Genomic DNA, 25,317 nt, shown 5'->3' with positions numbered 1-25,317 from the left:
TGCAGAGAGAACACAACATAAGAAATAACTAAGAAACTCAAAAACAAAGAAATTAACTTATATGGAAATCACCTAATGACAAAATTAAACAAACAAAAAATGATCAGAAAAATAAACACCAAAGGAAACCAAAACACAAACACTCATAGAACATGATACGCATATTTCTATGGAGTAAATTTTTATAATTAATACAAATCACTGACAGAATAGTTAGCTTCAATATGTGTATGTGAGGACACTCAATAATGTATTAATTCTTAATTCAAAGCAGACAATCACAATATCACAAATGACAAATGTATTTCTTACCACAAGGTGGGAGTGTTGGCTTATATTTAAATTGCCAAACTAAGTGACTTTGGATGCACTTATAGATTTTGTATTTTCTTTCAGGGCTTGTTAATGGTAAAACCAATGTCTGCCTTAAAAAGCAATCCTGAAAACAGTCGGGGTACTGATAGGAAGAAATGAAAGAACCGGTGAAGGATTAGCTAATTTAAAAAAAATAGCTAAAAAAACATTTAGAAAATCCTGGATTTGTGCCTCACTTTTCAGATAAGACATACTTGTATCAAATACTACAAATAGGCCTTTGATGGCTCTGGGTCAATTCATCCATTTGCCAATTAGCACATCCATTTTATGTACACGATTTACTATTTTGTCACAGCCTGGTCCTATTGAGTACCTGTACATTAGATCGAGCAAAAACAGTCAACCCAAAACAAAAGTGAGCAACCTTCTTGTAGATATCATTTATTTCAAACACATAACCACAGATTCTTACATTAGACCCTGTGTAGTTTACAGAAAATTTCTCTCTATTATCACTTGTCAAAGTGGGTGAGAAAACTTTAGATTAGATTTACTTTATAATGTTTAGTAAGTTATATATATATATCTATATATATAATGTTTAGTAAGTTATATATATATATATATCCTACTCAGAACATAACGCTGTCTTAAATATTGCATTTCTGTCAGTTCACATCTTTCAGTCTCTCCCGCCTGCAGTTGGAGCAAGAAATGTTCACCCCTCCCCATCCAGACTTCAACTGCAGGCCAGAATTAGGAAACCAACAAAAATGGGGGGGTGGGGGGTGGGGAATCTACATTAAGGGTATCTATTTTGGCATTCTTCAAGCTCTTAAACATAAGGTGAGATTGGAATTGTGATATAAAAAACAAGAATTGAGATAATAAAGTTAAATTGTGGTTCTAACTATATTTAGGGTGTATTTTTCTCATTCTTTGTCTCTTCCACCAGTTATGCTACAGTCTATTGCAATAACATGCAAGGGGACAATTTTGCAGATTGGGTGAATATATCATTTCCTGACTTTTAGCTCCTTTGAGGGCAGCCAGTAGCCACTTTCCTTATAGAACAGTTGTCAACAGTAATCAGTCATGTGAAAGGCCCAAATCAGGAAATAACCAGCCCCAATGCTGGACAACTAATGAAAAATAATGACAAAAGAATGGAAGTTTAAGGCCCCATGCCCAAGTTTTGCCTTGGGCCCCGGTATTGCTGAAGCCGTCTCTGATTTAAAACGAATTTAAATATTTGTTTACAGTAAACTGGGATAAATGGGATAAATAATCTTTTTTCTCTCCAAAAAACGTCAGGGCTGGAGTGAGGTAGGGGGCTCTAGCGCAGGGCTGTTTTCACCCACCAGACAACTGCAGTGGGCTCGCCTCACGTTATGCTCGTTCCGGGGCGCAGTGATCAGCGGCTGCGCTCCGTACGCTGGCTGTCGGTGAAACACAGTGATGCGCTCCTTGCCAGCTTCGTCTCTGGAAAGGAGCGGACCCATCAACATATGACTTTCTCCAGGTAAGGTATCTTTTTATACATGAAAAAAGAAAAATAACACAGTATGCATCTATATATTCTGAGCACAGAGACTGTAGTCGCTTTTCTCTTATTATCCAGAGGGGAGAGGAAAGGAGGATGCCTCTGGTCGCTTTGCCTATGTGGGGTTGTCCTCACATCAGTGTTATTAACAACAGGGCTGCCGAGCGCGGAAGGAGAATGCTTCTTGTTTTCCGAAGTCTACATACATTTTAATAGGCAAACTTAGTTTAAATGTCCAAGTATCAGTATCGTGTGTAAGTCCTGTTCACACCTATGGCCACATTTCCCGGTGATTCGTTAATGCGCAGTCCAGTCTACGCCTAAAATCAACGATTGTAGTTAGGCTGTGTTGCAAATAGGCCCTACATTTTATGTGTCACGGCAACTTCATTCATTTTAAAGTGATGTGGCTCGTCCACATCTCTTCCAGTTTCCAGCTCCTGCTTTTGCTGAAACGCCTTATTCAGTTTGATAATTACTTCAGCTTATTTCTTCTAAATCTATATATAGGTTATTGTATATGTCCTTCCAAGTCATTTAAAAATGAAAAACAAAAACATAAATTGTTTATCTTTGGTGAAGTGGGACACAACTATAGAACACCTTATCTTGTGATTAACATATGGATTTTTCAGGGTGTTAAGACCTAAATCCTTTGTAAAGCATGACCCCTGTTTGATGTTGGATTTGTGTATCCTTTGGTCCCAGCCACAGGCAAGGACAGTTGCTGATATGCATAGTGTCTGGGGGTTCTTTGTTCCCTGGGAACAAGGGTCGTCTATGCTTTGTATTATACAGTACATCTGTCTTCATCCAGCAATGGAGAACGCGTTCTCTTGTACCACTGCATTTAGTTCACTTGAATAGCATCCCTTAGTGCAGTCGCATGGTCACAGGGTAAGCTTTGTTTTGCAGATTTTTCCTTACAGCAGTTTTAATATCGATGCCGGTCTAGTGTACATTGTACAGCGCTCAAATAGTATTTACTCTACAAACCAACTAATTGCTATTAAGCATTTAGGTTAAATGGCAATGAATCATTTACATCGCTGTGGAGGAATACTTGCTCGCTCGTTTTTGTAGGATTATTTTAAGTTTGTGACATCGGAGATTTTTCAAAAAAGAACGGCTTGTTTAAGGACACGTTATCTGGACTTTGACTAGGACAGTCAAAAACCCCGATTTTCCATGTTCTTGCGTGTTCTTGAGTCATTCAGAAGTGGATTTGATAGATTGCTTTGGAACATTGCTGCATAGTGCAAGTGTCCGTAAGCTTAAGGTCACAAACAGAAAGACAGACATTCTACTTCTGGATTTTCTGATTGAAAGCAGAAGTCATGGATCCAAAGATGGCTGCAAGAAGTCCAGGTTCTGAAGCAGCAAAGCAGCCCCATACAATCAAACTACCACCACCATGTTTCATAGTTTTTTTATGTTCTTTTTCTGAAATGCTATGTTAGTTATACACCAAATGTAAAGGTACACAACTTTCCAAAAAACCCAAAATATCATAACAAAACGTTTTGGATAATCACGTTTTTTGGCAAATATAAGACAGGCATTTGTATTTTTTTTTTTTTTTTTCATCAGCAGTGACGTTTAGCTCGCATCTCATCTATAGATGCCATTTTGCCCAGTCTCTTTATTATTATTGAATCATAAACACTGACCTTAAATGAGTCAAGTGAGGTTCGCAGTGCTCTAGGTGTTGCTCAGTATTCTCGGGGAATGAGTCATAAGAGAGACTGGAAATTCCCGGGAAGGATCTCCAATGTTCCACATTCTCTTCTGTTCATTATGGCTGTCACTGTGGCTCTTTGGATTCTCAAAGCTTTAGGAATGGCTCTGCTTACCTTTTCACACACAGCCAGGTTGATTTGCACTGCTTCATTCACTTAATTAATGAAACCATAATTCGAAAACTACTTGTCATATTTCTTTAGATTACCTTTGTCTGAAATTAAAATCCGTTTGATGATCTAAAACATGAAAGTGTAACGGACCAGCCAAGATTTGTAGGGGGCAAACACTTTTAATAATGCCATACAATGAAAAGGTTCATAACAATTTTGTAACGTTTACAAGATTTCCATTGACAGATTAAGCTAGAGGATGTATTTTATTAAAAATGTGGGTAAAACTTGCAGTCTTTGTTCTGATTTTACATACATCCCTTTTCTACTATAAAGAAACCTAACAAAAATCAGAAATGTATTTAAGTGTAGCCACTTAAACCTTTATTTAAACCACTATTCTGATTATGTGTATTGATGCTAGTGGGCACAGCAGATACATGTTGGTGGGAATATAGGAAAATTATGGTTATTTGATTTTGGACTGGTTCTTCTCAGTGTTGAGTGTCAGACAAACTGGGATTCGGATGATGTTCTTCTGGGATATGATGTGAATCATATCCCAGAGGCAGGTGCATCTGTAACACACTGTTATGTTATATATCCTGGTACATTTTGTGAGAGAGCACTGTGATTTGGTAGTATCAGTTCTGCAGCGAGAACTCTGTGATAAAAGACTCCTTGTAAAAATTGTTTCTGGATGCTTAACTTTGGGTCACTCAAGTGTTGCCAAGGCAGCAGGCAAAGGGGGGCTTCTGTCTCCCGGTCACCAGAATATATCCCAGTCGATATTACACCCGTTTATCCACCTAGCTGGGTTTTCAGTTTCATTACATGTTTTGTTATGACAGTGAGCAGATCTTCCCTTTAAAACAACACAGATATAGATTCGAAAAGATCTCTGTTGTAAATAAATACTGACGAAAGTAACTAAATAGGTTGTTAAGGTTTTTTAATTTAGAATCTTTGACAAGTCAAGATAAAATCATTCTTTGAATTTTGTCTTGTGAATGAAAACAGAATCCCTATCCAAATTCCCTTGGCCATCATTATTTGCTGCATGTTTGACAGTGTTGACTCTTTTTTGCTTAGTGCCATGAGAATGTTTTTTAAAAATATTTGAAAACGAAAAAAAAATTTGATAAAAAGTGTAACTATGGCAAAAAGAAAGGAAACTTCTAAATACGCAAACACACTATTTTTAGACGTCAGGTTTTAATTGTTCTGTAGGTCTGTCCAGATCTGTCGTCACCATATCAGTGCTTTGTTAAGATGCCAGTGTGCTGCATCTGCAGTAAAAGACTGACACTCATCCTGCAGCTTCTAGGGGTCTTACTCATACTGCAGCTGTGGGATACGATAATGATTCTGTCGATGGACCAGAAATAGGGGACAGCCTCCAGTTCTGCTGCACAAAAATAGTCAGATCATCAGTATTTGAGAATCTGATTCATCACCTTTGTTGGTTTCTTGGTTTAGATAATATAGATTTAGAAGAGATATATCTGCTTTGACGTAGCAATACACAATGTCATGTTTAAATTTGTTATAAATCACGTTGTGTCCGAGGCATCAAATGCCTGTCAATAAAGGCCACATTGACAGTTAACAAAGAGATGCTTCTTTTTCAGATAAAGCACAACATAGGCAAACTGATCAAATTTGTTTTCAGTAAGTCGAATGTATTTGTACTTTCTTTCTTTCTTCTATATATATATGTATATATGTATGTATATATATATATAGAGAGAGAGATAGATAGATAGATAGATAGATAGATAGATAGATAGATAGATAGATAGATAGATAGATAGATAGATAGATAGATAGATAGATAGATAGATAGATAGATAGATAGATAGATAGATAGATAGATAGATAGATAGATAGATAGATAGATAGATAGATAGATAGATAGATAGATAGATAGATAGATGTAAATATAGATATATATAGATACATATACATATAACACAGATTCAAGACGGCTTTGGTTCTTCTGCTATAGTCATATTGGATTGAGTTGGTGTGTTCAGTGTTTATGTAGGGTTTTATCTCTGGATGACGTCTAAACTCTCCTCACTGCTCAGCATTAGAAACCAAGATGGCGATTTTACATAAAACACATACAACACTGACCTTTTTTACTCACGTTCTTAAAATCATAATTCTTTTTACTTTGTAATATATTGGAAATATTTTGTGTATTAAGCATGTTTGGGTTTGTAGAGGATGTTGGCTTTTGATTGATATGCAGGTTAATTGCACACTCAGATAACCACGCTTATCTTAAATCAAACTGAGGCATCTAGAAATACAAAAATATTTATAAGAAATGATAGTGAGAAGAAAATAGATCAGATCTGGACACTTGATTTCAAATTTTAACAACATTGATTTACTGTTTTTTCTGTTTTAGCTTCTGTTTACTACTAATTTGAAATCAGGATTTTTATCACACAGGTAAATGGTAAATGGTTTGCTGATTCTCACTGGGCCTTGGTTACAGCATCAGGACTGAGTCAGATCTGCAAGGACTTACTCAACATAAAATCATCTGAGAGAGTGGTAGTAATACTGCTGTGGTGTTTATGGATATAATTCAGATTGACAATCAGGAAAACACATTTCCTTTTTTCAGTCAACTTTGTATCTAGTGATCATACTATAATGGATACCAGATCAATAACAATTTTAAACAGACAGAAACTAATTACCCAATGTTTTTAGATCCTGGTGTACAACATTATGTGTAGTTTTCCTATAAGAAAGCATAAATCTATGTTTTGTCATTTTGTTCTCTCTTTAGGTTGTTTCAGTAACACACAGACATACAACAGATAGGCTGCTGCTTTCTAAATGCACAAAAGAGCGAAATCGTAGGTTCTTCCCCCCAGCAGCTGTTAAGCTCTATGACTCACTGCTCTCAACAAACCCAACAACTTATTTATATTCCTGCCATTTTTTGCACAGCTCCGTATTCCTTTTAATAGTATCTATTTGCAACAATATACAGCAACACCATTTGTACAGTAATTCATGTCATCAGTATATTTTACTTTTTATGTTTGTTGCTTCCTATTATGTGTATTATTGCTGTCACTTTGCTGCTGATATAGTCAAAATTCCCCACGGACGGACAGTAAAGCACTATTCTATTCTATTAATACTATCAAATTTCTGTATGTATCAAAAAGTATGTGCTTTTATTTTGTAGAGACAGAAGTGTCATTGTAATGACAATAGTTTAACAGTGGGAGAATAAGTTGTAAGGGCCACATTAGGTTTTCTTTGTCCTGAAATGACCCTAAGTCATTTAGTACAGAGTTCAGTGTGAAAGACATTTATCACACAAGTTGTTAGGAACCATTATTTGCTCACGGCCTGTGAATGTACCTGGCTAAAAAATTGAACGCAGTCTTTAAATGAAACATATGCTTATCTTGTTAGAGCTGTAATATGTTTCCTATTCACTGGTAATATTCACTCACTGGTAGCGTTAAATAAAACCAGAGAATCTCGGAAGCTCCCATTAACCCTTCTTACTGGCACTTAGTGCTGTCATTTGTGTACACTATGATAAGTCAAGTTTTGGGTCTTTTAGAGTGAGAGTCTAAGTCAAACTTGAAAACTTAAGCCTAAGTTGCAGACTTGAGTCCCCTTCTGTTTAGTTCGAACAAAAAGTGAGACAAAAGGCAAACGGTAGTATTTGTTTGTTGCCTGATTTTATTTTTTCTTGTTTTTTATAGAATGCCAGCCATGGTTTGATCACAGGATAAGAATAGCCTCAGACTCCATGACTAGTCATAAAAGTCTGTCGCCATTATTAATCATGCTTCTTTTTATCTTTTTCCCTTGGTATTTCTCAGTCCATCAGTGAACCACAGCTTCATATAACAGATTTTGAAGCTGTCACTAGTTGAGGCTTGAGGAGGTTCACAAGACCTATTGCAGGGAGGCAAAATGTGTTTTTTAGGCCTTCCTGAGTGTTCGATATGACACTTTGCTCTTTCAAGTGTGAAGACCAAAGGCATGATGCATCTGAGGCATTCAAAGCATACAGGGATTTTCAAACCATGAGTTCATGTTTTAACTTTTACCTTAAATAATTTTTGCCTCTGATAAATTAGAATTAGAGACATAAAGGGAATGCATTGTATTTTTTATTTTAGTAAATTCTTAAAATTACATTAAGACATGGAAATTGTATTAAGGCATGTCTATTTTGTTTACATGTGCCTCTCGTTAAATGGCATATTGGGGCGATACTTCTGTAATTTTAGTTTTAATACAGCTGAATTAAATGAATTCAATCTCTAATCAGATAGCATAAATAAATAAATAAATCCTTTAAGAAATAAAGTAGAACATATGCACAGATTTTCACTTCTGTTAATGTTCTTGACATTCAAATGAGTCCAAACCAGTTTCACACTTTGTGGCAAAATCAGGTCAGAGTGGGAGCAAAGCTAAATGGCAAAGAAAGGAGGTGGGGGGACCAGCTCTCCTGCAGTGCTTACTGAAAGAGAAACCCATTCATAGCTGCATTAATCATGGGTGGCACTAAAGAATGGCGCTGAGGCGACACCCAGAGAGGGAGAAAAGAGGAAAAAAAGAAGCTTTGAAACAGTCTTTTCCATTAACTGGATATATCCGACTCTCATCTGTCTGCTTTCACTTCTAATTGCTCAATAGAGATAATATATGTTGTTGTTCAATGTCACTATTTTCTGAATAATTATAATAACTATTAATCTTTTATTTTTCTCTGAACATCTAAATATTCCCTGTGTATTTGTCAAACTGAGTGCAAGAAATTGAAATTATAGTTAAAGTTTAAAGATACAGTGAGAGCATGTCTGACAAAAGGGTTTAATTAAATGAACATGGTTCCATCAGAAACATGGACACAGACTGTACTATCAAGCAGAGGAGTTTAATGCATAAAAAAATAAGAAAGAAAAATTCTGATAGGAGGTTGTTTCCTGCTGGGGTTTACCTTTATGGTTTTATCTGAGTGGAACTGGCTTCAAAATGGAATCCAGCATGATATTGATCTATAACTATTGTGGTGTAGTTCAACAAGGTGCAGGGACATAAGGCGTATAAACCATAAATATAGCCTCAAACAGAGGGCCCTGGGCACTGCGCCAGACTGAAACTACCTAAATAGATTCCTCAGAGACACAGAAGCACACTGCAGGGGCTCTTCTGTCGTAGAGTCACTTTCTATGTACACCTATTTACTCATAATTACTTAGTTATCTGTCAGAACAGACTAATGTTAACTGCATCTTTTGCTTTGACCTTGACAATTTATTTTTGTTTTAGGCAGTGTTGGCCTTTATTGACAGTTACCAGACAGGAAATAGGCAGAGAGAGAAGGGGGGAAGACATGCTGCAAAGGTCTCAAGGTTGGGATTCAAACCCAGGATGACAAAGTCAAGGACTATAGGCTCTGTGTAGGGGGCACAAGCACATCACGCAACACCCCTTGACTATTTATTTCATGCAGTCCATTAAGCACTTGTTGATTTTCCTTCTTAATGATTTCCATAGAAGGCTGCATTGTTTGTTATAATGATTATCGTCTTTATGAACATACACAGAGCATTTGTTTTCCATGTAAATGTTTGTGTGCACATCCTGTTTATCACGTTAGAAACGTCGACCTTGACATCAGTCATTGCCGAGAAGATGAAAGTGTAATTCGGCTTTTCCATTCATGGTTCCAACAACACATGGCTCAACTGCGCTCGTCCCCGCCCTACTCAGTAGGAAACCTGTTGTGTTTTTGTTGACAGCTGGAAGTGGGGCAAGCAAAATAAACATTCACCGTTGTTGTGGAGTCCAGACCACCATCCCGACCACGACTCATGGGACAATGGCCATAAATGGCCATAAATGGCCATAAATGGCATCCATGATATCAAACCACCGCCAAATCTTTGGTTTGGCCCGCTCAGGTTTTTATGGTTCGTAATATTTTTTATACTTTCTGCTAACTCAGCAAACACCTTCTCATTTCTCATTTACCCATCGAACTGCCGCTTTATATTGTAGTCAGACTTATACAACTGAACACGACCATGGCCAATCAGTGAACAGCAATCTTTTTGCACCACATTTCGGACCCCGCTCAGCCCCAACGGGACTTGCTGCCGAGCAGGTACCAAAAAGCTGATACTAGGCCAGAAAAGCCAGTAATGGAAGCGGTCGCAAAGCAGGCTGAGTAGAATGGGGCTCGCCAAAGTGGAGCCAATGGAAAAGGGGCATAAGTTACTGAAGGAGTTGCAAATAAAACATGGTACTTTAGTGGTTCTTACAGCTGGAATTGTTAAGGGCTTTGTCTCTGTTTTTGTATAAGCACATGTGCAACATTTGTTATTCTGCCTGACTTTTTAGTCAGAAGATGAGGCCATATCTTTAGTATACTCTCACTTACACTATGTCATCAGTTTAGATGCATTCCCTGACTTGACACCGTAACTACTGCTTTTGTTTAAGGAGCTGCATGACATTACCATTTAGATGTGTGGGGAGCCTCACCTGCTGCTTCCACTGTTGGAGCGTGCAGACAAAGTCACATCTGCTTTGCTCTATATTTCTTGTCTTTGTAGTGACAGATTGTAACTGTATCATGAAACTCTGTCACGTAAGATGCAGAGATAATTTTTTTCTTTCCCACAATGCAGCCTGGTGTCATTATTCGAGCATAATAATCAAGCTAGGTTGTTTGTTTTTGTAGCTAGGCATGTTTATTGATTGACGGCACCGATGATTGTTCATCATTTGGGTGATAAAGTTGAACGAGCACAACCAGATGTTGTTTTATCTCTCGTAGCAGACTGGTTTCATGAAAGAGTGAGGAGAAGACTGGAACCTCCACAAGTGTCCTGTTTTGTATTTTAAAAGGAAATTATAATTAATCATGAAAATGAACAGTTTATGGGTTATAATAGCTGTAACTCTGTACCTTTGACTCTTAGAATTGTTTTGTCAGAGCAAATAAGTTGGGGTCCCAGATGAAAGATTTGGTTGTGTATTATTACTAACTCTGGAGCTTCACATTAAAGTGAAGAGTCAGTCAGCCTAAATAAGTAATTATCATATCACCTGTTGGTCCTTTGCCCTGTGGCCTGGGTTTACTAAGGAGCAAATAGTAAAATATAAATAAAACACACTGATGGAGTCTGGAGTCACTATTTTTCCTTCAGTGAAATAATATACTGTACTTAGAAACAAGAACAACACACCAGCACAGTCTGGCATAGTTAAAGCCTGATTTAAAAAGAAAGGCTATAATGGAAAAATGAAATAGGAACCTTTATGTTTTTAGTAAGTTTTAAGTTAAGCGTATTTGCAGTTTGGAAAAGTCTGGAAATGTGCAACATTTATAATGATCATTTTCCAAGTCAGAAAACAAATCTGAGCATAGAAAAATGTTTGATTTTGCAGATTTTATTTCTATTACAGTACCTAAAAGATAAGGTTAGAATTTCTGAAACACTGGGATTTTTCAATAACACAACTTATCTTTTAATTGAACTTGTTTTGGCTTTTGAGTTACTAACAAAAACAATTGATTAATGCACTCCTAAAAAAAAAACAACTCATTATTACTTCTATCCCTTAACCCTGGGGTTTGAAACTTGACTTTGCCTTTTTAAAATGGGTTTAAGTCAAATGATTCTTCATTTTAAAATCAAGGTCAGCTAAGTACCAAAAAATAACAAAAATTACCCTTTGCCAAATCATAATCAGTGCCTTATGATTTATAGACCATGAAGATAATAAAACACAACAAAGTAAATGTTTTATACTTAAATACACAGAGTGTTATTATGATTTGTCAGAAGATCTAGAAATTTGAGACTGGAAAAGTATGTAGTTATGAAAAGGAAACTATCTCTGGTGAATCCTTATGATCGGGTGGTTGCAATAATACAAGGCCAGCCATTCTGTGAGCTCTGTAGAGCCAAAAAGCCTCAGAGAACTCGCGTGTCAAAATTAGGAGAACCTTGTATACTGCAATGTTAACGTTAAGCTTCTGTCTGTTCATTCAATATTTCTTAAAAACAAGATAGTTTTACTCTTTATCTACAGAAAAGTTACTATTTTAAATGCTAAGCTCTCCAAATGCTCAGAAACCGATTTCAGATTATTTTAATAGGCAGCTCTATAACCACATCTGCAGACAGTGTCTCATCCTAAATGTAGAACTGTGGACCTGATTAGTCCACACCACAGACTTAGGCAGTCTCTCCAGGATTTCGCATTTTTACTGATTGCTTGGTGCTACTTTTGAAATATTTGCAAGGAATTTTGTGATATTGTTCCATATTATGTTTGTTTTTAAAAAACATGTTTGTTTTAGAATTACTAATATAAAACCAGACAAGTTGGGTGAAATGTCTTGCCCAAGGACACAACTGAGACTGACAGAGCGGGGGTTCAAACCAGCAACCCACCGGTTACAGGACAAACTCCTACTACTTGAGCCACTGCCGCCCAAAATAAACTCAAAATTATTAATTTGCTCGAATCAGTATCGGTTGATTTTGCATTAATTTCCGCAATCGCGTAATCGCAAAAAAACTGGAGGGACTGCTTAGTAACAAACTGAGACTGACTAATTTTATAATGGTGCGCACATTACAATGGTGTGCACATTATTAATGTGATATCTTATTCTTTGAGAAAACATGAATGACCTTGTAATAGCACATTTGTTTCCTAGCTTACTCTCTGTCTAACAGCACTAAGTACTAAACCTGCATGCCAGAACCTTGTGACTAGGTTGTTTTGATGATGCATCGAGTTTACCTACGCTCTGGCTTAAAGCCCTTACAGTTGATCTTTTGTTCCATCTTTTGGTGCCTTAAGTCTGTGATTCAGAGATGAGTGCTGGTTAGATCTGTGGGACAGGAGGTCATGGCAGAATGGCAACAAGCAACCTTGTAAAATGTTGCCTGGGCGTTTTCTAAAGTCAGGGAACAGCTTATCCAAGGCATCATAATGAAGACAGAACTGTAAGCCTTTGGCAGTCATAAATGATGAAGGACTATGGAAGTCAGTTGGATACATTTCCTGCTTAAGATGGGCTCCAGATGTACAGTAGATGTTCACTCACGTGAATTATCCCAGTGCTCTTAGCTTTTTTGTGTTCATAATGTGTATTTGTTTTTGTGCATACTTACATACTTATACCATTTTCATTAATATGCTTTCATTGAAGTTGATGTTTTATATCTTTGCTTCATACAATACATTTGAGTTTTACAATACATACATGTGCAAACTGAGCATGAACATAAAAATCAAATGCATTCACACAAAACACTGGGCACAGAAACTTGATTTGAGAGAGGAAAATAGAACCTGTGAGTGAAAGAACATATCACATGCTGGATGGAATTAAATACAGGTAGTCGCATATTCTGATTTTCACAAAATATCAATGTCGTATCCGTTAAAGCAAAAGTATTTACACTTAAATAAAAAATTTTCACATTACTCTTGTTATCCCCTACTATATGAAAAAACCTATTGCATTAAATCATGAATTTTTATGTATGTAGCCCCTTTCAGACTTAAAAATCTGACTACTTTTTCACTTTTTGCTTGGTTGTAAAAGAGATCTGCTGAGTGTTGTGTCTTGTGTACCGCAGTGTGCTGCAGTATGAATGGGACTTGTGGGACCTATGCAGGCCTAAGGGCGGTATACAAGGACCCATAGTGAACTAGACCCAGGGTTAGATGGGACACTATCATTTTAGTTACTTCCAAGGTGATTATGTTCTGTTTTTCCCTCTCAGTTGAGTCATGACATAATTTTATCCTGACCCAAACACTATCTAAAATGAGAGTAGAATGTTCCCACAAAAATAGTAATTAATCTAAACAAAAGGACTAATGTGTAGGTTTACAGTAACAAAAATTTGAAAAAAAAACAACAAAAAAAACATGGTAAGGTTAAGTCCATCATATTTTAACACAGAAGCCTTCCAGGAGCAGTTTTTTTTTATTATTATTATTTTTTTTGCAGCAGCAGCACTACAAATACAAACTTCCAGGTATCTTTTATCTGTGAAAAAAGAATGCCTTATTTTTCTTCATAACCAGACAGAAATATCAGAAGCAAACATGAATGTAGCTGCTTTTCCTCCCCACCTTTTTTTTTATATATTTAATTAGCATTTTGCTGAGCTAAAGACTAGAGTATTACTTTATGGACAGAATGTTGCTCCTCTTTTGGGGGATGTCGGTGAATGCAACGTTTGGTTTTTGGTGCTTTGAAATTACAAATGGATAACCAATTGTGAAGATATTTATAGGCTCTTTTATCATTCCATGAATTATGATCTTTTCCTTTAGGTATTTTGTGCCTTTTGCTTCCAACAGTCCTCCTGTTGATTTTACTTTAGACTCTCTAACCTTCTCATTCTGGTCAGCACAGCCCTGCTTGCTGTTGTGAAAGAGCCATTACACCGACAGTCTTGATCGGTGTCAGCTGTGGCTGTCATAATGTTTCGAACAGATTTGACCCACATGTAGAAAGCAATTCAGGAGACAGAGTTTTAATGATAAGAAGTTTATTAAATGCATGTTGAAAAGTGCAGGAGACTGGAACCGGGACACACACTGTAAAATAAACAGAACTATAAGCAAGGGGAAACTCAAGACCTATATTCACAAATGATATTTCTGCCTTACTGGTTTGAGGGAGAGATCTGCCAGAGGGGGGTGGAGAGACCAGGAGGTTTTTTACCCGTGGGACCGGAGACAGTGAACACTGGTGTGCCAGTATGATTGATGGTCCAAGAGTTTCTGTAGTTGGTGCAATGGAAGGAGGAGGGTGGACAGGGTTCACAGAGGTAGATCCACAGAACGAAGGAATCAGGAGACTGCCAGCTGGTTTGATCTAATGAGAAAACAGGAGGCTTGAGTCTTGGTTCATGGAGCTGGATGCTTCTTTCCAGAAGACGGTAATCCAGGCAGGGTTCAATGCTGAAGGCAAAGTCAGGTTCAGGTGACCTGCAAGGCAATAAATCCAAAATTACAAAGAGCAAAGCAAGGTCAAGGCAAAGGCAATGTAATGCGGCTGGAGCTGTACCACAAAGGGCAACACTCTGGCAGTGAGTTGCTGGCAGCCTCCTCCTTAAATACTCCTCAGTAGATCATCAAGGAGATAGAGAACACCTGTCACCTCTCCTCCGGTTCAAAACGCCATCTAGAGGCTAAGAACAGAAATAGCACCAAAACAGACAGACATGGCACAGATCCTGACAGTGGCTGTGCTAAGTAGGGGGCAGGGACCAGGAAGCTGTCAAAGGGGGGATGCACGGACAAGATGTGGCGCATGGCTTTGGTTTAGTGGCAGATGGTGACAACCTTCTGTCTGAGTTTGGGAGAATTGGACTGACCTAATAATAGTGCTTCAGTTGGTCCGGTACTACTACTCCAGCACTGAAATCGTTACCTGTGACTTTCATGTAGAGTGTAGCCATAACTGAGTCTTAAATACATTTTTTAATTATTCAGCTTGATATCATTTGGAATTATACATTGCTACTCTTCATTTTAACTCAAGTCCACGTCAGGTCCACAGCCTGACACACCACAGCCTCAGCCTGACTCCAGGCCAGACACACCACAACCTCAGCCTGACACACCACAGCCTCAGCCTGACACCCCACATCCTCAGCCTGACACCCCACAGCCTCAGCCTGACACCCCACAGCCTCAGCCAGACACACCACAGCCTCAGCCTGACACCCCACAGCCTCAGCCAGACACACCACAGCCTCAGCCTGACACCCCACAGCCTCAGCCTGACACCCCACATCCTCAGCCTGACACCCCACAGCCTCAGCCTGACACCCCACAGCCTCAGCCAGACACACCACAGCCTCAGCCTGACACCCCACAGCCTCAGCCTGACACCCCACAGCCTCAGCCTGACACCCCACAGCCTCAGCCAGACACACCACAGCCTCAGCCTGACACCCCACAGCCTCAGCCTGACACCCCACATCCTCAGCCTGACACCCCACAGCCTCAGCCTGACACCCCACAGCCTCAGCCAGACACACCACAGCCTCAGCCTGACACCCCACAGCCTCAGCCTGACACCCCACAGCCTCAGCCTGACACCCCACAGCCTCAGCCAGACACACCGCAGCCTCAGCCTGACACCCCACAGCCTCAGCCTGACTCCAGGCCAGACACACCACAGCCTCAGCCTGACCCTAAGTCAGCCTCAACCCCCTCCACACGGCGCAGAAGACGTTGTAAGACGGACGCCCGGGCTCAAGTCATCGGGGGCCCCGGCGACGCCTCAGCTCCTGCTCACGTCACTGAGGGTCCGGCCGACGCCTCAGCTCCTGCTCACGTCACTGAGGGTCCGGTCGACGCCTCGGCTCCTGCACACGTCACTGAGGGTCCGGTCGACGCCTCGGCTCCTGCTCACGTCACGGAGGGTCCGGTCGACGCCTCGGCTCCTGCTCACGTCACGGAGGGTCCGGTCGACGCCTCGGCTCCTGCTCACGTCACGGAGGGTCCGGTCGACGCCTCGGCTCCTGCTCACGTCACGGAGGATCCCGTCGACGCCTCAGCTCCTGTTCCTAGTCTGCAGGAGTTTAAGGAACGTTTTGTCCTCGTTCTGGCTTTTGAACCCAGAGCTGAGGGTTCGCCAGGCTCTGCTTCAGCCTCTGAGGGTTCGCCAGGCTCTGCTTCAGCCTCTGAGGGTTCACCAAGCTCCACGCCTCTGGAGTTCCACAGAGTGTCTGGGAAGTCCTCTACTCTGCTCAGTCGGCCTCCACGTCTTTGGTGCAGGCCTGGTCGCCCACCTGAACTCTGTGCCTGCTCGGGACGACCTCCTGGTCGCCCACCTGAATTCTGTGCCTGCTCGGGACGACCTCCTGGTCGCCCGCCTGAACTCTGTGCCTGCTCGGGACGACCTCCTGGTCGCCCGCTTGAATTCTGTGCCTGCTCGGGACGACCTCCTGGTCGCCCGCCTGAACTCTGTGCCTGCTCGGGACGACCTCCTGGTCGCCCGCCTGAACTCTGTTTTTGTTTCTGGCCCTCCTACCGAGACCCCCACCGCCCGCCCTGGTCGGGCCGTTTTCTTTTTGTTTGGACTGTTGTGGGCGTCTGGTATCCGCCCTTAAGGGGGGGATACTGCCTACTTGCAGATATCAGTACATTATCTTTACTGTGTCTCGGCTGGCTATTGTAGAGTCCTAGTGTAGTGATGTATGTGGGAGAAATATTTACATAAGCACATTAGGAATTCCAGTCCTCCTACATTAGATAGATAGTTTAGGTTTGACATACGAAAAGATGCCCTTCGCCCATATACCTCTACAAACAGATCCGATAAACTATCAGTGGGCTCTTGGGAGTTCCTTAACTTGCCAGGCTGTGCAGCTACTGTTGGTATGGAAGCAAACTGAGATGAGGAGATAATGGAAGGAAAATTATGGAAACTATTTAGTAGTGGAAGACAAGAAAGTGTATCTACAGGGTCTTCTATAAATATGTAATTAGAATGATTATTCTTTTCATTGAAGGTGTCACAAACTTTGGTTGCTGGTAGCTATTTTGATATTTTACATTCTTAAAGCAGAATCATGCTGAGATCTAACACATTTACAGTGAATTAACTCAATCCCCAGGTATTAAAAAGAAAAATGATTCAAATCTTTTCAGTTTGATTTGATCAGTTAATTATAATCATCCTGCTGAAGAGTTTGTAAATTTAGTTGCTTTACCACCAAGGTGCAAATGTATTTTTTACCACACTGTGTGGGAATTAGTAGTTACACATAAAGCATAAGGCAACCAACCAAAGTTATGTCTGTTATGTTTTTGTGGTTGTTGTTCTCTTGTTTTTAATCGCACAATTTAATTACATTTCGCCTTCAAAGGTGTTTGCACGTGTCTTGTATGGCTTCAGTTGTATGCAAGAACACTAAATGGATTTTAGGACAATTAAATATAACACATGGAAGCAGTTTTTAAAGAGGACCAGGACAGGCTGAAACTCCTTATTTTACTCATTATTTGAATGAGGATTGTTAGCGATCATTTCCAGTCAGATTGTTAAGAATCCTTTTGGTCTGGGCAACACAATCCCTTAAGAGGATTATCATCTTTCAACTATTTTTCCTGCAGAACTGCTGCATCACTTGCTATTTTCACCAAAACATATTACCAGTCATACAAACATATGATGTCCCCAGTTTTTTTTATATTTTTGTTTTTGTTTATTTTCAGTGTACATTTCTTATTGAAAAAACCCACTGTTGCATCATATCTTTCAGTTTTTCCAATAATATTCTATATAAACAGATAACCACAACCCCTTCCTAATAGAATATCTGCAAGATGAGCTGGGAAAGTTGGAAATTGAATAATGAAAGGGAGGCTGCGAGCAGATTGTGTGCTCATGAAAAAGATGGAGGACAACAAGCTCATAAAAAAGATGGAGGAGCGTCATGAGCCTGCTGAAAATACTGTGCAGAGGGTGGAGAAAAAAGATGCATGAACATCTGAGTAATTCAAACTGTTTTAAGCCACTCAACACTGCCCTCCCTCATTATTTATTTATCTTCTGTAGAAATATTCTTCCAGTCTGCTGCAGCAGTATTCTCCAAGATAGGGAGAAATAATTATGGCTCTGTATCATCCTGACACCCAACAGTGTATTACAGTCTTTGTTATTGTAGGCATTTCAACTGCAATCATCATCAACCAACATTTATCATCTGTTTTAATGTTTTTTTTATGTTTTCTGATGATTTCAACACACCAATGGGACTAAAGAGACAGCGCAGTAATATTAAAAGGGTCCTATGAACCTCACAACCACAATCACACTTCTGTTAGCACCCTCATATTAGGGCTTCATGTCTCTGGTAGTATATTTTGTAAATCTGGTCCACTGAGATGCATAACATGTATTTCAGCAGGAAACTAGCTTTGTGGATCATTACTTTTGCAATTTGAGTCACTCAGTCTAGCTGAGTGATGGGTCCACAGTCTGTGATCTGCCACGGTTCTTCAATTCTGAATTGATTATTTGAAGAAAAGGTAAAGGCAAAGAGTCACTGTAAATGCTGCCGTATCATAATTTGTCAAGACTTGAGTCCAAATCGTGAAGTCACTCTAATCTGTCCTTACATATGCTTTTTACAACAGTTTTTTGTTTCCTTTACTCATCTAGGTTACTGTTTGAGAACTTACAGAGAGTATTTTGTGATTTTCTCTAGACGTCTTTTGACTATCACAAATGTGTGTGCTCTGATATTTATCCATCCTTAATGTAATTTACTGAGCCAGCAGCATGAAAATAGGGTCGACACAGCTTGTTATACACAGCTGTGAACTTAACATGGGCGTAAAACACCATAAAACAAGACTGATCTTTGCACAACAAGTTATTGTTGTTAATAGTGAGCCTTACATTTTTGGATGTTATTGTACACAATAAATAAGAGCTTGTTGCAAAACTAGTGGGCCTTATGGTGGTTTTAGCACAGCAAGAAGGTCCTGGTTTTGAATCCTGGCCACAGCCTTTCTGCATAGAAATTGAATATTCTCCTCATGCATGCATGGGTTCTCATAGGGTACTCTGGCTTCATCCCACAGTCAGAAAATATGCCTGCTAGGTTAATTGGCCTCTCTAAAATTGCCCTTAGATATGAGTGTGTGAGCATGGTTGTTTGTCCTGTATGTGTCTGTGGTGCCCTGTGATGGACCGGCGACTTGTCCAGGGTATACCCTATCTGTCTCTAAAAGGCAGAAGGAGGCATAAATAGAATGACAAATGACAGGGAAAGAGAATCTTATGTACATGTGCCAACAGATTTGGATTGTCAATAATAATAATAATAATAATAATTAATAATTAAAAATAGAAGAGAATAGAGGATTTTATGTAGGATTATCTAAGCTCTGATTTGGAGCCAGTTACAAACAAAAGCCATGATATTTCTATGGTAAAACTCCTTGCAACACTTCATTCAACATCATTCCACCATAACTTCGCTGTCGCTAATCAGCTGGACGCGAACAAACCTGATCATGGCAACATGCGCACATAACTGATCAAGCACGCACAGTCTGTAATCGCACATCATGCAAAAGATCCACTGTGCTTTGATGTTAATATAATTTATAGGAAAGAACTAAAGACATTAAAAGGCAGATTAAATCCTTCATTTGCAAACTGGATGATAAAATCACTTCTTAGCAAGTAAAAAATCACTGTCTTAAGGCAGCATGATTGACAGTAACGTTATCATATATATAACAAATACCAGGGGAGGGTTTTGTTTATGCAGTTAAAAATTATTTTGTGTCACCAAAAAACAATTTAAACAATCAAACACGTTGTATTTCGTTATAATATTGGCAAAACAAACAAAACCAATTTAGTAAAATTATTTTATAATCATTTATTTTTACCTACAGAAATGATCAATTTAACTTTTTTGCAGGACAGTTATGTGATGTTATGTTTTTAAATTAGCAAAGCTATAACATACAGATTACCAACTCCTACAACAATCTTTTTTTATGTTGCTAATATTACCTTCAGACTTAAATATTGTGGCTGTTTATGATAAACTCCGAACTCTTCAAACATATACTCTCAAAAAAACAACAGAACCTGGTGAGTCTCCGAAAATAATTAAAAGATCATGGAAGACAAATTAATTAACTGACACATTTGTCCTTTATATTGTTAATATTGATTGGCCAATTTGTTGTGAGTTATGTCAAGCAAAATAAGAGAAATAATCACATCAGGGCAGATAACAAACCTGCTGTGAGTGGCACAACAAAAGTCAACTATCTGTAACAGTCCAGAAAAGCAAGGGCAGAACGGAACAGAAGGAAGAAATCTGCAGCTGGATAATTTATAATTATGCAGCGTAACAATCCCTGCATATTTCTAGCAACACAACAGAGGATCTGTTTACTTTTCCTCTTGTACCAGCCAGTAGCACACGCAATTTCCTAATTTAAATAGGGCAGTCTGCACCTGTTTTGCACCTGTTTTGCACCTGCTATCCATTGCACGCCCATTCTTTGAAAATCGCACGCAACACGCCCACTTATTGCACCTGCAATTTATTTATAGTACATGCAAATTAGCAGCCGCTGTTTGGGATCTTTTGAAGATCAGGCCCTTGGTGTATTAGTAGCTTTTATTGAGCTATATTGATAATAACAAATACAGTAAAATAGGCTGTTGAATAATAACAAGGGTTATCTAATGGGACAACCAGATTTTTTTTTTCACCAATACAAGTACCTTTTCAGTAATTAAACACAAACAGTAATTTTTGAGACAAGTTCTGAATAAACAGCAATTTATAAGACAAAACTCCTTTTGCTCCTTTGTTGGGACTTGTGAGATCTTTAAGGTAAGCCTGCAGCTGACTGTCTGTAGTTTAGGTCAGAAGTACAACCAAAACACTACTCTCAAAGTTGTGACATATTACAGGGATGCCCCAGTTAAGATGTTTTGACCCCGATACAGATCCGAGTCATATAGTATTTGCTAATACCAAGTCTCAAGAAAATACCTGCATTTATGTAGCACAACCATGCATACTACAACCCATAAGTAAAATAAAACTGTAAAAACAATGTTATGTTTTGACTGACACCTCACTAGGTGTGAGATGTTTGAAATGAGCAATGTTTGTGTGCTGCTGTGCTGTGAGATGACTTTTATGTGTAGCCAATGCTTTTTTATTTTATTTCTTGCATTATCTCATAAAATGGAATCTAAACAGATTAGAAATATTTTCTGAGTTTACTGTTTCACTTTTAATGGTCTTCAGAATGAGATTCATGAAGCTACTGGACATGCATCACAGCTTGTTTTGATCAGTAAGGGATCTATTTAGTGTGCTGTGAGGCTAAGCAGTGACATTGGGCAATAATAAGAACTACAAATGTTTGTACTACAGCCAATAGTGGTCACATCAGATAACATACCCTGCAGGGGATGGTGAATGTTTTATACAGCTTGAGAAGTGCTGTGTAGGATATGAGGTATCCAGAGGGGAGGACATGCCGTGGATCCGGCAGCTGCAAAAGACAACAGAAACTCTCCACCACTAAGATGGGTTGGTCATCCAGGGCAATAAATTCAGTCGTGCATTCTGTTATCTGCATTGTTATCATTGGGAACAATTTAATTTTTCATTTAAATTATGTTGCTTCCCTTTACTTGTTTTGAGAGTTAGCAGGGTGAACTCATTGTGTTAGGTTGGGTCTTTACATATTTATGTGTATTGACATTGTTAATACTAAATTTAGCTCTTTACCACCTTGAGAAATATCCATACTGCTAAATTGACAAGTGTTAATTAACTCCTTTTATTAATTTTTTTTTAATTGTTCCTAAATGCATGTCAGAAACATAGCCAGCATGTTCTAGTACAGTTTTCACTACAACTGGATTAGAAGTGAAGCTGATATAAAACAAAAGAATATAGAAAAACAGTAGAGCTCAGAGGTTGGATGCAGTCATTTAGTCTGATACCGATCATTCAAATATGCTTCGATTGGGACCCTGAGCCGATCTTTGGGATTTGATCCATATAATAACATATCCAGTCGCAAAGTCTGATCCAGAAAATGCATTTGATTAACAAAATGTGACCTCACCTCCTCCCCATACTAACAGCTTTATGTTTAACAATACCATAAATATATACAGGGGTTGGACAATGAAACTGAAACACCTGTCATTTTAGTGTGGAAGGTTCATGGCTAAATTGGACCAGCCTGGTAGCCAGTCTTCATTGATTGCACATTGCACCAGTAAGAGCAGAGTGTGAAGGTTCAATTAGCAGGGTAAGAGCACAGTTTTGCTCAAAATATTAAAATGCGCACAACATTATGGGTGACATACCAGAGTTCAAAAGAGGACAAATTGTTGGTGCACGTCTTGCTGGCGCATCTGTGACCAAGACAGCAAGTCTTTGTGATGTATCAAGAGCCACGGTATCCAGGGTAATGTCAGCATACCACCAAGAAGGACGAACCAAATCCAACAGGATTAACTGTGGACGCAAGAGGAAGCTGTCTGAAAGGGATGTTCGGGTGCTAACCTGGATTGTATCCAAAAAGCATAAAACCACGGCTGCCCAAATCGCGGCAGAATTAAATGTGCACCTCAACTCTCCTGTTTCCACCAGAACTGTCCGTCGGGAGCTCCACAAGGTCAATATACACAGCCGGGCTGCTATAGCCAAACCTTTGGTCACTCATGCAAATGCCAAACATCGGTTTCAATGGTGCAAGGAGCGCAAATCTTGGGCTGTGGACAATGTGAAACATGCATTGTTCTCTGATGAGTCCACCTTTACTGTTTTCCCCACATCCGGGAGAGTTACGGTGTGGAGAAGCCCCAAAGAAGCGTACCACCCAGACTGTTGCATGCCCAGAGTGAAGCATGGGGGTGGATCAGTGATGGTTTGGGGTGCCATATCATGGCATTCCCTTGGCCCAATACTTGTGCTAGATGGGCGTGTCACTGCCAAGGACTACCAAACCATTCTTGAGGACCATGTGCATCCAATGGTTCAAACATTGTATCCTGAAGGCGGTGCCGTGTATCAGGATGACAATGCACCAATACACACAGCAAGACTGGTGAAAGATTGGTTTGATGAACATGAAAGTGAAGTTGAACATCTCCCATGGCCTGCACAGTCACCAGATCTAAATATTATTGAGCCACTTTGGGGTGTTTTGGAGGAGCGAGTCTGGAAACGTTTTCCTCCACCAGTATCACGTAGTGACCTGGCCACTATCCTGCAAGAAGAATGGCTTAAAATCCCTCTGACCACTGTGCAGGACTTGTATATGTCATTCCCAAGAAGAATTGACGCTGTATTGGCCGCAAAAGGAGGCCCTACACCATACTAATAAATTATTGTGGTCTAAAACCAGGTGTTTCAGTTTCATTGTCCAACCCTTGTATCTTTCATAAAAACAGCTGTCAAAAGTGTGCAAGGTCTTAAATTTCAGTTCTGAGATAATTGAAATCTAAATTTAAACAGTAATTTCTGAGAATAAGTGACGTGAAGTTTTACATAAACTTAGCTCACCACTCTAACTTCTGTAATGCTTACGACCAGTCTTGTTGAAAACCTAACATCCTGTGTCATTCTTTTTTTGGACATTTTTTTTGCAGAGATTCTACAGTGACCAGGTGACGGTAAAGCTTTGTTTTATCCATTCTGGCCCGTTTAGTGACCTTACACTGGTGATGGTTATGTAAGAGGATACAAATACAAATGCCATTACTGTATGTGTGCTGCTGTTGATCGAACCTTCAGACCCATCTCTGTCCTTGCTGTTTCTAATTGGCTCTAGTTGGCATCAATGAAATTAGTATGTACACACCCAGTGATGTGACTAAATCAGCTGTTTTGAATTGATTTACAGATCAGTGTTATCAGATACAACCTTATGTAGGTTTTTCACTAAACCATGGCACTTACTCTGTTCAGGCTTGGCACAGTTTCTACTTAGGCAATCTCAGGAAGATTTCCCTAAAGGAATCTAGGTTTTGTGATCCACAGCCTTAAAATAGCTGTGAATTATACATTATTACTTGGCAAGCTTGCCTCCTCTATCAAACTGCTGCTGTATTTATTGTCTCCTTGTTTTCTCCAAGCTTCCAGATCTGAGAAATATACCCCAAACCTCATTAGCATATCTTTATAGTTCATGGGGGAGACTCACGGGTGGAGTCTGTCTCTAAATACACTTCTAAAAGGAAAAATAGGTCTTTGTTGATTATAAAACACTCACATGAAGTGACATTACCCTGGATTTTAAGACTGGATGTACAGCAGTATTCTGATATATCATGTGTTTGTGTGTAAGTGGAGTTGAGCTGAGCAGATTTCAATCTTCCAGCCTGACCGTGTGTGTTTCCCCCAGGTTCAGTAAAGCATAAAAGATGCTGAAAGGTGCGACACTTTGCTGAAACTGCCTGCTTTCAGAGGATTGATGTGACGTTCTCACACATACAAACACACACACCAGTCTCAGGCAGTCAGACGCAACAAACCCTATACACTCAGCTCTCATTGGCATAGAGGTGTGTGACAAATATGCACACACCTGATTGATTACTCCCGGATAAACAAAATGTCAGCACAGTAAGAGCAGCCAGATAATTAAAACAAACCTTTCTGTGTGCCTGTCTTTTGTTCTGTCTTGGGTGGTGCCTGCTCCTCTGTGTGGCCGAGCAGGCATCGTCTCAATGAATAATTCTGTCAGCTGGCCACTGATACAGAACCCAAACAAAACCTCACACAAAGCTTTTAGCTGTTTGCTTCCATCATCCAGCATGTGCACACTCACAAAATAGTCACTGCGAACAAAACTAAAATATTTGGTGTTTTTCTGACTCACTGTATTCAGAAGCTGATTTTAGTAAATGGTTTATTTGAAATCCATGCACAGATGAGGAAAGAGCCAGGGTGTGAGTCTAATCAGTAAGCATTGCACTGAGTGTCAACCTGTTTTTTCCCAGAGTGTGACTAAACCCAGGAGTTA

General features: G+C 39.4%; 1 protein-coding gene and 1 long non-coding RNA gene across 5 annotated transcripts in view; one reads left to right on the top strand and one right to left on the bottom strand.

Annotated features, from left to right (window-relative positions):
* The first annotated feature begins 1,699 nt into the window (after positions 1 to 1,699).
* The window catches only part of apba2b (amyloid beta (A4) precursor protein-binding, family A, member 2b), a 78,777-nt gene continuing 55,159 nt past the window's right edge, over positions 1,700 to 25,317 (top strand). For 2 of the 4 annotated variants that reach the window (XM_047362860.1, XM_047362859.1), the window contains exon 1: positions 1,700 to 1,840. The gene's annotated coding sequence lies outside the window, so the exon portion shown is untranslated. The remainder of the gene's footprint in view (positions 1,841 to 25,317) is intronic. The other 2 variants (XM_047362858.1, XM_047362856.1) reach the window with 1 other exon arrangement.
* Positions 14,293 to 15,882, bottom strand: LOC124866858. The gene is made up of 2 exons (XR_007037934.1): positions 14,431 to 15,882; positions 14,293 to 14,358 (listed from the first exon to the last, which is right to left on the bottom strand). It is a non-coding gene; the product is annotated as an uncharacterized LOC124866858 (long non-coding RNA).

The sequence above is a fragment of the Girardinichthys multiradiatus genome, chromosome 4, assembly GCF_021462225.1.
Source record: "Girardinichthys multiradiatus isolate DD_20200921_A chromosome 4, DD_fGirMul_XY1, whole genome shotgun sequence".
NCBI lineage: Eukaryota > Metazoa > Chordata > Actinopteri > Cyprinodontiformes > Goodeidae > Girardinichthys > Girardinichthys multiradiatus.
Note: the sequence above shows the minus strand (reverse complement) of the source record. Positions and strands in the feature narration are given on the sequence as shown.